The sequence below is a fragment of the Halichoeres trimaculatus genome, unplaced genomic scaffold, assembly GCF_033239565.1.
Source record: "Halichoeres trimaculatus isolate MK-OKI-2021-1 unplaced genomic scaffold, fHalTri1.1 fHalTri1_scaffold_1, whole genome shotgun sequence".
Taxonomy (NCBI): domain Eukaryota; kingdom Metazoa; phylum Chordata; class Actinopteri; order Labriformes; family Labridae; genus Halichoeres; species Halichoeres trimaculatus.
In genome coordinates, this window is record NW_027437179.1 from 17,909,834 (window position 1) to 17,926,548 (window position 16,715).

A 16,715-nucleotide genomic window follows, 5' to 3' on the forward strand; every position below is an offset into this window, starting at 1 on the left:
CCTGTGCACCCACTGCATGGCTGAGCTCTCTCTTTGTCAGTGGCCGGGGGGCTCAAGACACCCAGTGGGGAGGTCTAGGGCTCTAATAGCAGAATCGGATTAAAGGGCTCCCCTGGTGTGTGCTGCCATGCCATGCAGTGTGCGAATGCTCTGCCCGTCATCAATATTGAGGCGGTGGCTCTGGGAGATCTATCAGTAAATCCGATTGCACGCAGAGACTTCTGAAGTCCAAGCAGAAAAGCTGGGATGGGCTGGGCCCCCACCTCCCTCCTTTCTCTCACTTTCCTTTTACATTATTTCAGTCCCCAGGAGAGTATTCTCCATCATGTCAACGTAATGTAGCACACAGAGGCAATCATGCAGCCTCTCTGGCCTCGGGGCTGCTTGCTCAGAGGAGAAAATGCAACTTTAGCACTTAATCATCTCACCCCGAGCTGCTGCACCAGTCCATGGGAAGGTTTTCCACACAATATGAAACCAGATCCCTCATGGTGGGCTTGCTGTTGTGTGTCCCCCATGGTTGGGGGCTTCCACCCCTCCATACCCTTCTCTTTCACACCTCGGATCTGTGCTTATGTGTCAATCCAGTCCATGCGGAAAAAGACCTCAGCTGGGTGCGAGGTAACCTGCAGACACCTGCTGGAACATTTGGATTCATGAAGCCCATCTCCTCTCTGAGCTGCGCTCAGCAGTCAGAGACATTCAGCTGCTATAAGTGCAGGTCCTCAAAGAAAAGTATGCATGCCAAAGCAAGGTGATGTTATTGATATTAGCTAACATGCATACCAGGCATTACTGTTTCATGTTTCAAGGCTGCACAGGTTGTACTTGAAAGGAAACAGTTAGAAAAGCAGCCTTTATTTCTGTGTGTACAAGGAAAGCGAGAGATGGAGAAGTAGTGTGTGTGTGTGCGTGTGTGTGTGTGTGTGTGTGTGTGCATGAAAATGAACAGTGAGGTGTGTGTATTATCTGGTGATTGATCGGCTGCACGCATAGCTCCAAGGGAAGACATAGGGAGAGGTCAAACAAGACTGTTCCAAATAGACCTGTCGGAATCAGCCTCAGGGAGGTCTAACTGGTTAGACAAGGGCGATACTTTTTTACTACAAGTGCCCTTGCTTTACTGTGCGTGGACCAGACAAGCCCATGTATTATTCACTGGTCTCACTGGGTGATAAATGAGAGACCTCTATTCGAGAAGCAGTGGAATATTCACCAGCACTTATCTCTTTTAATCCCATGACCACAGGCCAAGTCGCTGAATTAGTGGGCAAAGCATAACAGTGCTGCTTAAACTGCAGGGGCCAAGCTCTTTCACCAAAAGCTATTTGTTAAATAAAAAAGTCAGTATTTTTGGGACACTTTTAAAAGAAATACACACAAGACTTGTGTTTTTAATCAAATGCAGATTGTACAGAAAGCATTGTAAGGGAACATGAAAGCAAAGGATTAAAGCATGAGCAAGTATGGTTGTATTTTTAAACTGCCCCATCAAAACAAATGTTATGGCAATATGTTAGTAAGTAAATCCTTTCAAGTCACAGTTTTTGACTGATTTGTTTTGAGCACATTTCTTTTATGTAGGTCTATTAAAATCTGTCCTTGACAGTGTAGGGTAATTTAAAGCAAGACTTTAAGAGGCTGTCATGATATTGGCTTAAAAACTGTCCAACTTCTGTGTCATGTGGCTATTTGCATAATTCTGGAAATGTCCTGCAGTAAATATCCAAATTTGAACAGCTTTCCATCCATCCATTTCCGGCATCTGTGTCAGTTTTTGATGTTTCTTCATCCTCATCTGTGAGCATCCTCACGCCAACATTTTCAGCATTGTGCTTGATGATTCCCTCAACAAATCACATGAAATGACAAAACCAAACACTATGTGAGTCAGTCCTCCTTTTTACTGTGCTGAAACAGCACAGATCTTCGCACATCTACTCCTCAGGCAGGTGCATTGGATGAAGACAAAAGAGCCCAAATTTATGAGAAGAAAACAAAAAAATCCCACACACTGGCCAACTTTCAGAGAAAGGAAACGTTAACAGTGCAACATTTCAGTCATAGACCTTTGTCAAGCAAATGTTTGTGCCAGCAAACGAAGCCATCTTAAATAGGAGTGGCTGTGTGGCTCCAACCAATTGCTTCTCTGCACCTAAGAGGTTTAAAAGTTAAAAGACAATTAGAATTTATTGATAAATTACAAAACATTGAAAAGGAACAATTTTAAAACATGGGGCTGCACTATGGCGCAACGTTTAACAGTGAAGCCTCACAGCAAAAAGGTCATAGGTTCAATTCCCAGGCTGGCCGGTGGGCCTTTCTGTGTAGAGTTTGCATGTTCTCCCCGTGCATGCGTGGGTTCTGTCAGGGTCCTCCGGCTTCCTCCCACAGTCCAAAAACACGCTCATCAGGTTAATCAGTCACTCTAAATTGTCCATAGGTGTGAGTGTGTGTGAATAGTTGTCTGTCAGCCCGCCTCTCACCCAATGACAGCTGGGATAGGCTCCAGCCACCTGCGACACTGAAACGGATAAGCAGTACAAAAAATGAATGAATGAATGAATTTCAAAACATGTTGTGACTGAGTACGTTGACAATAACTGGTGACTTCAGTCAGAATGAAATACGACATGATCACTCTCAAAAGGAGGAACTAACACTCATACCTGCAAGAATCAGAAAAACAATGCAGTATATGCTTACACACATGAGTAAAAACAAAACAACAGGTGGAATGAATAAATAACTAAAAGACCTGAAGATGTGGAAACCAACATATGAGTCTTGAAACATCTTCCATTGATGGACAAGGGACCCTCCAAAAGACATAAGAGGAAATAAAAAGACAACGGTAAATAAATTAGAGGGATTCTTTCAGAATCTTTCTGAAAGACTCAAAAACATTGTTTGCTCGGTATAAAAAGGGGAAAAATCTGCTCTTGAATAGACAAAGTATCTGAATAGAAAAGAATAAGTGGATATATCTGAGTACAGTTTGAGTTGTTCTACCTCCACCACTCCCTCCGAGGAGTACCTCTCATCCATAAACCTTCGATTTAAACAGAGAGATACGGGTGTACTGTTCAGGAGTTTCTTTCGGAGAGTTAAAACTTTCTTCTGCACAGACATAACTCCACATCCTCCTCAGCACTCCCTCTCTCTCATATCACAGCAATTTGGAAGAAGCAGAAACCTACAGTACAGCTACAGCAGCAGCCTTTGTTTCTCCACACACAGATCCTGGATGTCTGCCACTGAGCTTTCTAGAATACTAATGAGGGTGGTTAGCGAGTCAAAGTTACTGACCTGAGGTGTCCGTGTGGAGTGCTGAACTAAGGAGAGGTGGGGTTGAGTGCAGTCAGACAACGTCTGCCACTGTAAGACTGCTAATGTCAGAGTTTATTACCTTTAGCCTGGTTTGACCTCAGCTGCTATCAACCTCCGCTCAAGCCTCATTTTTCTTATTACGGGGATCTCTGAGAAAGGGGAGGCATGTTGCACACTTGGGAGCAAACTTTGAAATCAGGCTTTTAGTTGAGTTTTATTAGTTTTTCTGTTCCATTATTTATCAGGTAATTTAATTTGTACTTGGGATGGGTTTGATTTCTTTTTATTCTGTCTGTTTATTCTATTTCACTGGTTTAATCTAGTTTCTTAATGAGTTGTTTTTAATTATCTGTCTGTGTATTTCTATACTTTTGTCTGAATTACTTGTTGATTTGTGTGTGGGATGGGTACACCAGGTTTGATTTCTAAACGTTGCATTTTTTTCCCTTTGTCCTTCCTCATTGTATTTGGTGTTAAGCTCTTTATAGTTCAACATTTTGTATGTAAGAAAAGAGGTTTGCTAAACAAAAAAGGTGAAATTGATAGGTTGATTTAGGGATTTTGCAACAGAATGAGATGCTTCAACCAGTTACTATTTCAAATACCTTTCTCATCTCTTCATAAGACAACCTTTTGTTTTCCAAGATGCTATGAGGAGGATCTGTTTTAATTGCATTTCCTCGCCACCTTGTGGCCCGGAGTCTCCCCACATTGTTGTAAATTATTTTCTTTGCTCAAAACAACTTTCTACTAGATCAGCGCACCAAGGTAAGGTATTTATTAGTACAGTTACAAAGCGCTATGGTTTGAAACTTGACATCAAGCAGACGTTGTAGCAGCCGGCTATATGTTAGCAACATCCACAGCCTGGTGCTCCAATGTATCTGTAGGCTAACGTGACAACAAGTCAAGACTATCAGTTTGTAAGTAGTTTAGTAGCCGTTTATATATATTTAGCACAGTTAGCGGTCTGGTGCTCTAAGACATATCTGTAATGTGTAACGTTGCCAGTCATCTACCAGTCATAGCTAACATAGCCTCACTCTTCATTTTATAGATAGACTCTCAAGTTTGAACAGACCTTTGCAGAATAACTGCTGACTGTGGGTTGGAATGAGGATTAGCAATAACAGTTTAGCCCTGTGTTATATAGTGATACAGCCCGAGCTAAAGGCTAATTAGCCTTTAGCTTGAGCTGTATCACTCTCCGGTTTAGCTTTCTTCTGCTCTTCTGTCCTTTTTTTCTGTCTGACAGTTAGGCTCCTGTGTCCACCATCACAACAAAATTAGTTACAGAAAACATTTTCAGCAGAGAAAACATCAGATCACTGTGTTTTATCTCTTCTCACAACTAAACTTTGTCAGCTGGTATGGTGTTGTCATAGAGACCTAGACGTGCTGGAAATCAATCTGGTCTTGGTCAACCCGTCCTGGAAGCTAAGACGTAGCAATTTAAAATTACCTGTTACCAGCAATATTGGTGCTGATAATCTCATTTCAAAGTGTGGATTACAACCAAGTATATATCTAGAAGGGAGCCTTTTCAAGATCACTTGCAAACTCCTCACAGCCCCTTTATACAGAAACTATCCTTTTAATAACCATAACTCCATCAGTGGGTGTAAATGTATATGTGGGTGATTCATAATTGGGATTTTAACCCTAAATAAATCTCAAACCCCTCCTCTATGGTAACAATGGGATTTGAACAGCCTCTTTGACCCAAGTCTCTCTTTCACTCCCTCCGTCCTCCCCCGTCTCTCCCTCCACCTGCCCTCCTCTGTCTCGCTTTGTGTTTCATTTTGCCACTGATTATGTTCCTTTCAACCCGTATCTCCCATTTTCTCTGCCTATCGTCTTTCTCACTCTCCCAACTTCTCTAACTTCATTTAAATTCTGTCCCATCGCCCTCTCTCCCCTTCTCTCTCCACAGGTGGTGAGTCCAGGAAAAAAGAAACAGGAAGAAATAAAAGAAAAAAGGAATGATCCCCCCCTTCTCTTCTCTTCATGCCTTTGGATGAACACGGAGAGGGTTTCGGGCTTGTCAGGCGATTAATGTGGATCCTTGTGGCTACGAGGAGCCTCTCCATTATAAACAAAGCCTATTCATGAGCAGGGAGATAACCTCTGTGCTTTCATTTGTATCAGAGGGAGAGTAATTACCCCCCATGCAACTATGCAACCAATCTATCTCAGCAGCCTCTTATTCATTACTGTGTGTGGCAACATGTGCATGGAGGCATCCCCAGTTTCACCATTCTTATTTTATGATTTACATCAAGCTACACAAATACACTTTTCTTACACTTTCCCACCATAGCAAGACAACAACCTCTTCAAAATGTTAACTTTGTGCATAGATATTTAGAGGTCAAATGTAGCATAAATATTTCACAGTCAAAAAATGATGTGCTATGACAGCTGAGGACAGATTAAGATGTGGTCAGGAGAAAGAAAGAAAAGAGTCACAGAAATCCAACTTCTTATGACTCAGAAGAACCAAATTATATTATAAAACAAAGATTAACGTAATGGACCCTCAAAAAGTGGGAAAAAGATATGAAGCACACACATGAATGGGAAAGAGTTTTTTGGGGTTTGAATTTGATTCATGTGTGACTGATCAAGTATAAAACACGTTTTGAGTCTTGATGGAAAAATGAGAGTTATTTGATCCTTTCTTTTTTTTAGCCTGATCTGGAAGTCACACAGCCTCATAATAAATATTCCCTACCTTCATTCCTCCAAGAGTTTCATTCATTTGTGTTTCCATACCACTGTTTATTTGACAAAAAGTGCATTCTGATGGGCGTAAATTGAACAATTACGGAGCAAAAATGTTTTCAAGAATAAGAGGCAGCTATTTAAAACTACCCAAACCAATCTCAATGAACCAAGTGTTACTTCTTTGGAAGAGCAACATTGCCATCTATCACTGAGAAACAGAAATGCAGATGTGGAGCGGACACTCACAGTGAGTCCTAGGTAGCAGATTTCTACAAACCAATACTTTCTGATTTAAAAAAAAAAAGAAGAAGAAGAAAAGGAAAGGCTGTTTTCTTACTCAAAAGCTGTTCAAAATCACACCTTCAATGTTGACTGTTTCCGTCAGGTTTAAATTTAAAGTGTAGGGTCCCCCCGGGAAGAGTGCTACAGATCAAACAGACCTAAAGAGAGAGGCAATTCCGCACAATGTCGCTTTTAAAGATACAAAACGTAAAACCTATGCCAAACACCCCACTACAATCCTATAGCTGACATTGTCACGCACATATAATCCTGCCAGTAAAGTCTTGAACCGGCTTGAGATGACTTCCTCACACTTGCACTCTGATTGTTTATCTGCGTGGGATGCAGTAATGCTGCCACGTTGTTAAATAATAACCCTGCTTTTCTTCTGTTCCCTGAAGTCCAACCACTGCCTTATGTGGATGTGATTTAATTACTCCTGGCTGAATTAGTCCAGAAATAGTTTATTGAGTGGCCTTTGTGTCTGTTTGAAGGATTACATGTGATCAAACATGCCACTGATGTGTGTTTTCTCTGTTGCTGGGACAGCAGCAGAGACTCCAGAGTGCGTGATGCACGACCTTTTCTTTTTATTAGCACGCATGCAAACATAAAGTGCATCCATCCACGCACAGAAACACAGTCAGTGAATGCCACAGGAGTGTGTCATTATGACTGAGGGAGGCGGCACCTATCTTAATCTTAATTTCATGCATAATGTCACAGATCTGGATGCTACGCGGTACAGACTATTCTCTCCTGAATCCTAATTCCACATTCAGATTGGTTTGTTTCAGAGACGCCCCAGCGAATCATGCCTCTAATTAATCTGAATGATGCATTGATTCCAACTTCCTCCTTTTCATTTCTTCACAATTTTCAAGGGTTTATAAGGCATGGATGTGGAAAAAGAAACATAATCAGAGAAGAATGAGTGCAGAAACAGAGTGGAGACTATGTCTATTTTAGTTGTTGCATTTCGTAACCCCCTCTCCCTCTTTCTCTCGCTCTGTGCTATCTGCCTCATTATAAATATGCAAAAAGATAAAATAATTTAAGATAAATGTATGTCACATCTCAAATACTCAAGCTCCAAATGGACTTTGTCACCTTTTCTCCAAGCTTAGTCCACTTCTCTTCTTTTTTTCATTAACTTTGACAACCTCTCTCACTCTCCTTCTCCTCCCTCCATCCTTTCGCTCTTCAGCTCTAACACCCCTCGACAGCAGGAGATGAAATAGAAATTTTGATATCAAACACCTACACAAAGGAGGGCTGACCTTTGATCAGCACGCCGTTTGATGTTGTGACATAAAATTTGCATCATGGGAGCCTGGGCAGCGGACGGTATACTGCAAAGGGGCTAATGCCAGAGCCCTGTCAGGGAACAGAAGCGAAGGTCAAGGGCCTATTAGGAAGGAACAAGCCCTCTAATCCTACACAAGGGCCCTGCACCGTATTTGATGTTCAAAACAGAAATAAAATGGAAAACTGAGCCCTGAGAACAGAGCGACCAGTGTTAGAGTATTCATTAGGCTACGGCTCAAGAGTGTGCAAGACAGAAAGGCATTACAGAATTACTTCTGTTTTTTATTTTTTATTTTTCCTGTGTGTGTGTGTGTGTGTTGTCAGAGGGGGGAGTGGTGCAGTCACTGCAAGGATAAACTGCTCATTCAAAACTCAAAAGCAATGCATTGAACCATCTCCAAGGCATTTCCGAACTTCTCATCTGAAATACAATGGTTGGTTTTGGAGCCGACCCTCCTGAACATTCGGTGAGCTCCATCTGAATGTTGTCTATTGATCTGCAGACAGGTGGATGAGTGGAGCTCTGAAGCTGTTTAATTATTCAAGCTGGCATGTCATTTTTCATGCCCAGTGCTTTTTCTGAAGCCCAAAAATAAACCTGTCGCTCCCACCGTCCATCTTTCATCTGGTCATCAGCTTTCAGCCTCATTACCTACACAGCACAGGTGAGAGGAGGGAGGGGGAGGAGACAGACAGAGGAGGGAGATAAACACATGTTTAAACTCACACACGTACACTCGCACTTTCTAATTCTCTTACCCTGAACAACATTTAACAAGTGTGAGGTAATTACTTGATCTCATTTCAGACAACACCATCATCTTTCTTTTGGCCTGTAATCAATATTTCAGTAACAATTTCTGACTTTCAAGGTGCAGACATGATTCATGGAAAAGTTATGGTGTTTAGTTAAACTGCCGCAGCTATTTCTCTTGTTTACTTTGACAAATTCTCACACTGTTAAGGTTCTCAGTGTCATTTCAAATACTTTCAGCCATTTATGCATGTTTGTAATCACATGCTCCTGAAAACATTACAGCCCACTTAAAATGTCAGAAAACCCTGAGATCAAGAGTTAAGCTTGGTATCTGCATCTGTTAAAGTACTGGTGGTGAGCCAAACACAGATAGCTTACTGTTTGGAATGATATCAGTATTTTTGAGGGTGCCACCTGGGATTAAGTCCCGGGTACAGAGTCTACAGTTCTTGTACTGAGTGGACCGTGTTTGATTCCAGCCTGTGGCCCTTTGCTACATGTCGTTCCCCGCTCCTTCTCCTTCCCCGTTTCAACCAAAAGATCGATCAGCCAATCAGTCTTTATCAAGTAATGCCAAAAGAACTCACAATAAAGATGCAAGTATGTGTCCCATTTGCTGGAACTTCCAATAAATGCAAGAAGACTGAACTAAATTCTCAATCGTCTCAAAATAGGATTTCTAAATTTTAGGACTTTTCAAAAATTAACATTGGTGTTGTATGGTGAGTTTCTTACTTCATCTGCTTCTATGTCCTCTAAATGAAGGAATAAAACCCTAAAATGAGCTTATATAAATTAAAATAATAATAATAATAATAACAATCAACCATAAACCAAGCAGGGCACAATTTGTCAAATCAGCAAGTTATTTAAAACTCAGTCTTAATGAGATTATGTGAAAAGTTTTCCTAATTTCTATTACTTCTACAACATAAGCATAGTCTCTGTGAAGACCCTCCTCTGTTATGAAGTCTCTCTAAAGGCAGTCACCATAAAGAAAACAATGATTCAACCTAACTTCTGGTTGACCAAACAAGAGGCGTATAGGTGTAGCTGCTGCTGGCTTACTCACTAACACCTGCAGCGTGTCCACCTGTGAGTCAAGTTAATGATGTCCCTTCATTATTTAAAACTGGTTACCTTAATATTTTCATTTAAAACAAACAAACAAACAATTCTCTGTACGGTGTGATTTTTTATAGAATTGACTTATACACACCAAAATCACCTTATGTATCAGGTTATTAAACAAGCTTATTTCTGCTGTGAAGTTGGGCTTTTTAAAGGAGTGCTTCTGGAGCCAGCCTCCAGTGGACATTCATGGAATTGCAGTTTTTGACACTTCCACATTGGATTCGTATTTGAAAACTTGACGTTGCTCTCAAGCTGCTAGCAGGGACAAAACAGAGCAACGTTTTTTTGTTTTTTTCTCATGAGGGAAATTTCTTAGTTGGACTCTGACAGATTGTAAAGGCCATGAGATATGGATAAAAACTGAAGAGCAAAAGTGCCCTGAATGCCCCAACAATGGTTCAGATATAAGTAGAAAAGGCAAAAAAGTATGCAGTAAAGCTCCATGTTCGCTGCCCTAGAAAACTTTATACGTAATGGGTCCAACCCCAGGCAGCTGATACCCATTCATTTTCTTGGCCCTGACTTAGGCAACCTGAGTTCACCTCTGTTAATTACTCAACACAGAACACAGGTGAGGCTAAAGGGGTTGTCATTATTTAGCCAGTGTCTGGTTGCAAACAAAAGTTTGGAACCCAATTAGACTTTTTCCCTGCTGTATTTTCCAAGAGACTGTATGATAGCCGTTGATTTTACCCACATTTTGCACATTTTTCCACAGTAAATTCTTAAAGGCTTGATTAATTTATGTCACAAGACCAAGATAAGATTGTCAAACCCACCTCCTGCTAAGCCAGGCCGGCATGTTAAACACTCTCTGGATATCTTTCTTCTATTTCATGCTATAATGGTGATACCTTTTTTTTAAATTGGTAATGACCCACAATCCTTTATTCATCTCAATTATCTCCGAATAGCAATTTGAAAAACATAAACATGTTCACGCCTCACAGTGTAACGCATTACCTCACCCACCATATATCCTGACAGCAGTATGAGGTAAGACTCCTCAGGGTCAGACATTTTTAAGACTCAGGAGTTTGCTGGCCTGATCAATAATTTTGTTCTCTGTAATTATCTCACCATTGCACTCATTAATTACACTTTCAAGGCTCATTTCCAGTGTTGGCCACAGATGCCTGTTGTGTAGGAGCATCCACAGAGGTGAGGGGAAGAGGAGGGGGCAGTGCAGGAGAGAGAAAGGCCTAATTAATACTCTGTCTCTCCGTCTAAGGTTGGCTGCCACTCGCTGGGGGTAAAATGCAAGCGCTCTGTCACCTGACACCTCACCAAGTGGGAGACAAACGAGGTCTTTGGCGGCCAAATCAATAAGTTCTTCTGATGAGCCAAATTTAGAGAGTGCTGCTTCTGCTTCGTGTATTCCACTAAAAGTCCTCAGCGTAACACCTTGCAAGAAAACTTCCTGAATTTAGGGATGAAGGATACATAGGACATGAATAAGTACATAAAGAGAAGGTCCTTAGCACAAAATAACACAGTAAATTCAAAGTAAACCAAAATTTCAAAGATTGAAAGGATAAACAACTACATTACACAAAACTTTCTTGATTACTGAGTTTTGAGCTCACTCAGGGGAATTGTTCTCAGGAAGACTGTTGTTAAGTGGAGGTTCAACACGTTTAAATATGTACAGCAAACATGTATTACATGGACTAACTTGTGTAAAAGGCATGACCCCCTTAAACTGGCTTTCAAAAGTTTTTGTTTATCTCTTTGCTAATTCAAGGGTTGCCCCAATGAAAAACAAAACGTAAATCTTGTTAAATCTATACAGTAGCTTTCAACTTGTTAATTGTCATTATTGTTCACTTTGAGGTGCGTTTTACACAAATGTGTCTATTAAATGTAACAAGAAGGAAATTTCAAATTGCTCAAGAGGTGCTGCATGTTCAAGAAATAAACTTCAAGCCTGAATCCAAGAGTATTACTCAGTGAACCGAAGCACAGAGCTGAGTAGAAGACCACTGTGGCTGCAAGCTATTCAGCGGGAGGTCAAGCTTGGTCATCTGTGGAATCCAACAGTCATAGATGTGTATATCTGTGGTCAGCAATTCACAACAACTGTGAGGTTGAGTTCACCTTATCTACAAAATATAAGATTTCTTCTGGTGTGCCATGAATATGTAATTAAGCTAATAGTCTAGGGGCAAGTAAACTGCATGCCATATTTTATAAACTGAGGCGCCTTCCCTTGAGCAAGATATTCTATATAGTGCTGATGAAAACAATGAAAACATTTCTCAGGTTAGCACTTGGAGCTATTGGATGGGATCATTTTTCCCGTCTTCAACAACATATTGACAACAGTCAATCCCTAGTATCAGCATCAGAGTTTAACAACTGTATGCTTAAAGTACGGGGGAAATACATAGATTGTGTAATACAGTGTTTCTCAAATTTTTTCAGACCAAGGACCACTTATTGCCCCAGAAAACTCTTGCGGACCACTAAGAGCTAAATAGCCCCAGAACAACACCCTGATAACAAACTCATAAATTATAAACTCGAATCATACATGTTACAACTTGCTAGGGCTGCAACCAACGGTTATTTTGAAAAGGGGATATACGCCAACTATTTTTATGATTAAAATTATACATTTTATTTCTTAAACTCCCTTTATGCAGAACAAGTTTTTTTTTCAAAATGACAGAGACTAGAGAAAAAAAAGTGCACTCATTTCCTCATAGTTTGGTGTTTTGTTTGTTGTTTTCTTTTAGAATGAGGGAGAAAATGGACCTCAAAATCTGAGTATAACTACATGACTTATACATTATTCCAAAATATTTAAAATTTCAAGTATTTAAATACTTAAGTACTTAGATTAAATCAAATTATTCAATGCTTTTATGAAACATTTTTTTTTAGATTTTATCAATTTGTGTAGTAGCCAAAAACTCGCACCCCAATCCCCTCTTTTTTCGTGAATGTTCCGTTAAAAAAAACACATTTCCCCACGATCTTTGCAGACCACTAGGGGGCACTGGCAGACCACTGGTGGTCCGTGGACCACAATTTGAGAAACAGTGATGTAATAAATAAAAGTAAACTCTGTGACATCAGTCCGTCAGTGTGTGCCAAGAAATAAGCTATTCAGATACATATATGCTGTGAAAGTGGCTGTTCTTGCTTGGTGTGTACATGGTTTCTGTTACTTCCAGAGCCAGCCTCAAGTGGACAACTGGTGAACTGCAGATTTTTGGACCAGAGGGGGAATACAAGCATCGAGTGTATCCAAAAGTTGTATAAAGGCTACTTTCTGAGCAATATCTAGGTCTTTGCAGAACAATGACTAAATTTCTTATAGGCTAACTTTAGCATTTAGCTTCCTGCACAGATTATTTTTAAGGGTGCATGGCTCCTGGGGTTACACTGAGAAATATATAGTATCTCTTTGCTTCAACACAGTAATTGTGAACAAGCTAGCATGCTACAATAACGTGTGGCATAAGCTGGCATCAGTTTAGGATGGTCATAACATGGCTGTTGGCAGATTGAGTAATCTACAATGACTACTTTTAGACAGGAAAAGGAGCAAGTATGATATTTTCCATAGTATTTGTGCTTTTTCTTTCTGACTTGCTCGTAAGATTTTAAAGAAAAACTCTCTTTTTTTCTGGGGGCTGAATGATGGAATGAGTTTGGCTTATAGCAAACTCAAAGTGTGACGTTGCTAAATGTGATCTCTACCTTGCCAACCCCTCCATCTGTCCAGGAGGTGGGGTTGCCAGATTTGCAGAATACATTCACTAGACCCAAACAGCTGTCAGCTCCCATCTACAGCATGTTCCCATGACAACATCTGGAGGAGTTAGAAGTTTACGTTCTCATAACAAGATTAGAAAATCAGATTACAGTGCTTGAGTGAAGATCATTTTTGATAAGTGTTAACTTGTGAGTTTGGATAACAACAGTGTATGACTTCCTTTCTTTGATGACTGTGTTTGCTGGCTGTCTTTAAAGCACTCTGTGGAGTCCAGTTATCCACTGGTTCTTAGACCTGATCTGTGTTTCTGCTTTTACTCAGAGACCCTGTGCTGGTTATCACACTATGATGGCTAATGTTTAGGTTAAAATCCACCAGAGGTCAGTGTTAGTTATGCATTCAATGTGTAAGGTTTCCTCTGATCAACCTGTGCTGTTAAGAGATCAGAACAGACTACGCAGTGGAGAGTCTGGTTCTCTGATGCCATCTGCTGTCCATTTCCCAAAACACTCAAACACACACAGATGAATATTGTTTTAATATAATATTAAAATTAATATTGTTGTAGATCTCAAGTCTCAGTCTTTTGTTTTATTTCCATTTGATTCAGATATTACATCATGAAATGATCACATTTCATTGCAAGAATGACACATGGCACACATATGGATGCATTCTGAAAGGCATATTACCGTTTGGCGGCTGAGAGGGCAAGTGTGGGAGAAGCTGTTAAAGCTCTGAAATATAAGTGGTTTGGCATGTGGATTAAGGGAGGGGCGAGGAAGTTATGGAGAGAAGAGAAAATGTGGAGGAGGAGGAGGGTTAGGAAAAGAGAAGCAGCTGGGGTTGTACCTTGATCAGGATGCAGCTGCGAGCATGGTGGCGTGTTTGCAGGCTTATAGGCCAAGCCCGGCCTAAACACAGAGCAGTTTCACGCCTCAGCTGCAGAGAATTCAACTGGGAAACTAGGGCCTAATAAAAAGACTGGGAGCAGATGATTTTCTGTGTTGTAGAGATTTTACTCCAATGAATTGATTTTAAAACTATTGGACTTTATATGTATGAAACTGAGGACATGTCTGAGATTAACTCAAAGTGTGCGCAACCGTGTATGACTGCTTTAATTTTAGTTGTTTTGAAGTACCATATGGTAAAAGACAAGGACCTGATCCTGACCATGAAAACAGACAACAGATGGCTTTCTGTCATCATCCAGCAGCACAGCACAAACAGGTATGACTTTTCCAACTGGAGAGGTCCTATAAAACACGACAGCCTCTGGCACACACTACACCTGCTGGGGCTGTTTTAAGACCGTCTGAGGACATTCACATCGTACTCAATAGCTTTTACATTCCACAAGTGATTATTATTCTGCCTGATTTTGCAGACATCCTCTCTTGCTTAACCCCAGATTCATCAGAAAATAAAGTGCCAACGTCCTCCACAAGGGGGCAAACTCTCTCCAGTGTTTGCATGTCTGTCCATGAGAACGTCTAACTGGACTTATATGTGACACTGAAGTTTCTTATACTGCATATCTCTCCAATAAAGATGAAAAAGTGGCATAAAAGTTTGACCCAAGTGTTAGAGTCTGTCCCTTGCCTGCAGTTGATTCTGTTCTTCAAAAAAGGCTTTAAAGTTTAAAGCCAGGCGACTCCTCTTTTCCTCTTCAAAGGCGCACATGCCTTTCCTTTCACCTCAGAAATTAATTTCCCACCCTGATACACAAACTTGGCCGTTTCATCCCCTTTTCAGTGATTGTTTTTTGCTTGAGGCAGGGAGCGAACACAAGAGGTTTTGTGCTGCGCTGTGGTGGAAGTTGGAACCCCCACCCCTCCTGCAACTCAACTTGACGTTGGGAGATGAGACGGGAAACAGGTGTCACCCATGACCTTCAGTGCTCAAACACTACAGGCCTCACAATCAGGGGCACTCCAGGGGGGTGGCAGTCTGAGCTACTCACAAGCTTCTTTACCATTTCTCCTCTCATCCTTTCCCCTACAGGTAGATATGAGGTGACCTCACACTCCTACGTCTTACTATCAAAGATTATTCCCATCCAAGTCAGGATTGTGTGTTTAACAGCAGTTCTACTTTACAATACCGCTTTTCTTCTTGTGTTCACCCCGATCTTACCCCAGCTCAGAGAGATGACCCCTCAGACAAAGAAGGGAACACAAAGTAATAACCTCTAAATCCCAATGACTGGCTTATGTGAAGCCGGAGACGTTTGGGAAGTCTGCTGCACAGAGGGGTAGATGTGAGAGCCGGCAGTGTCTGTGTCCTCAGCGTGTCTGTCAGCACTGCTCCGATCGCCCACTCTGTTTTCCTCATAAGAAAAAGATTAATTCTGCAGATTATCAAGCCTCAATAAAGTACTTACTGTTAACCAGTCATTTGGAGAAGTTGATGCCTTGTCCAGACGTGCACGATGAGCGGTCATACAGAGGTTAAGGACACAGCACACACCAATACATCTTGTAATTTACTATACCTGAAAACATGACAAAGTGCAGAGTCTTTAAATTACCAAGGAACAAGAAGGAAGGATGTGACGCGATAAAGCAAATGATCACACAGAGAAAGGATTGTATTAAATGTCATCAGCTGAAAGTTGCTCCATGTCATGTGATCAGATGGTGAGCGTTATTGGATTCTTCCTTAATAGAATTCTTACTTAACAGTATTTCAGGGGAAAAAGTAATGTAAAATAACTGAGTAATCACAAAACTACTATACAACAAGGGAAACAGATTTACTAATTCTAGACCAGGTTCTTGAAGGCATTGTGAGTAGTAAGGGTTACCTTAAATCTTAATGCCAATGTTCATTGAAAAGAAAAACAGCAGGGAAAGAAAAAGAATTAAAATGCATGAATGAATGAGTGAAAGAATAAAAGAAAAAAGAAGTGATAAAATCACTGTGGAGGCCTGACAGATAAAAATATAATTGGCTTCCTGTCTGTTTGACATGCAACAGCTATGCATGTAGAAATCAACATTGTGCAGCTTTGTTTCTCTGGATTAGTTTGGCTGAGATGAGGATGCAGAACTCCTGTCAAAGATAAAGGGAGGTCACAAACCGGTAATTTTTATTTCTATTTTATTTTTTTAATTTTTGAATTAAGTTAGCATATGCAACGTTCTTTGAGTTTTACCGTTGTTTGTCGAGTTATATTCAAAGCTAAACTGCAATGAATGACCGTGTTCATAGTTCATTCACACAGGCTAAAAAATTGTTCATATGACCTGTTTACATAATTTCTCCTGCTTTAAAATGCCATCAGTGCTCTTCCATGACCAAGTCAGCAATAAATCTGAAAAGTTAAAGTATTTATTATGAATACATTTCAAACTTAGTTGTAGATGCTTCAAGTTTTGGACATAATTCCCTCATTCAAACCCCAGGAAACCTGCTGACCAGGTCTGAAAACACCTCCAGAAGAAATAC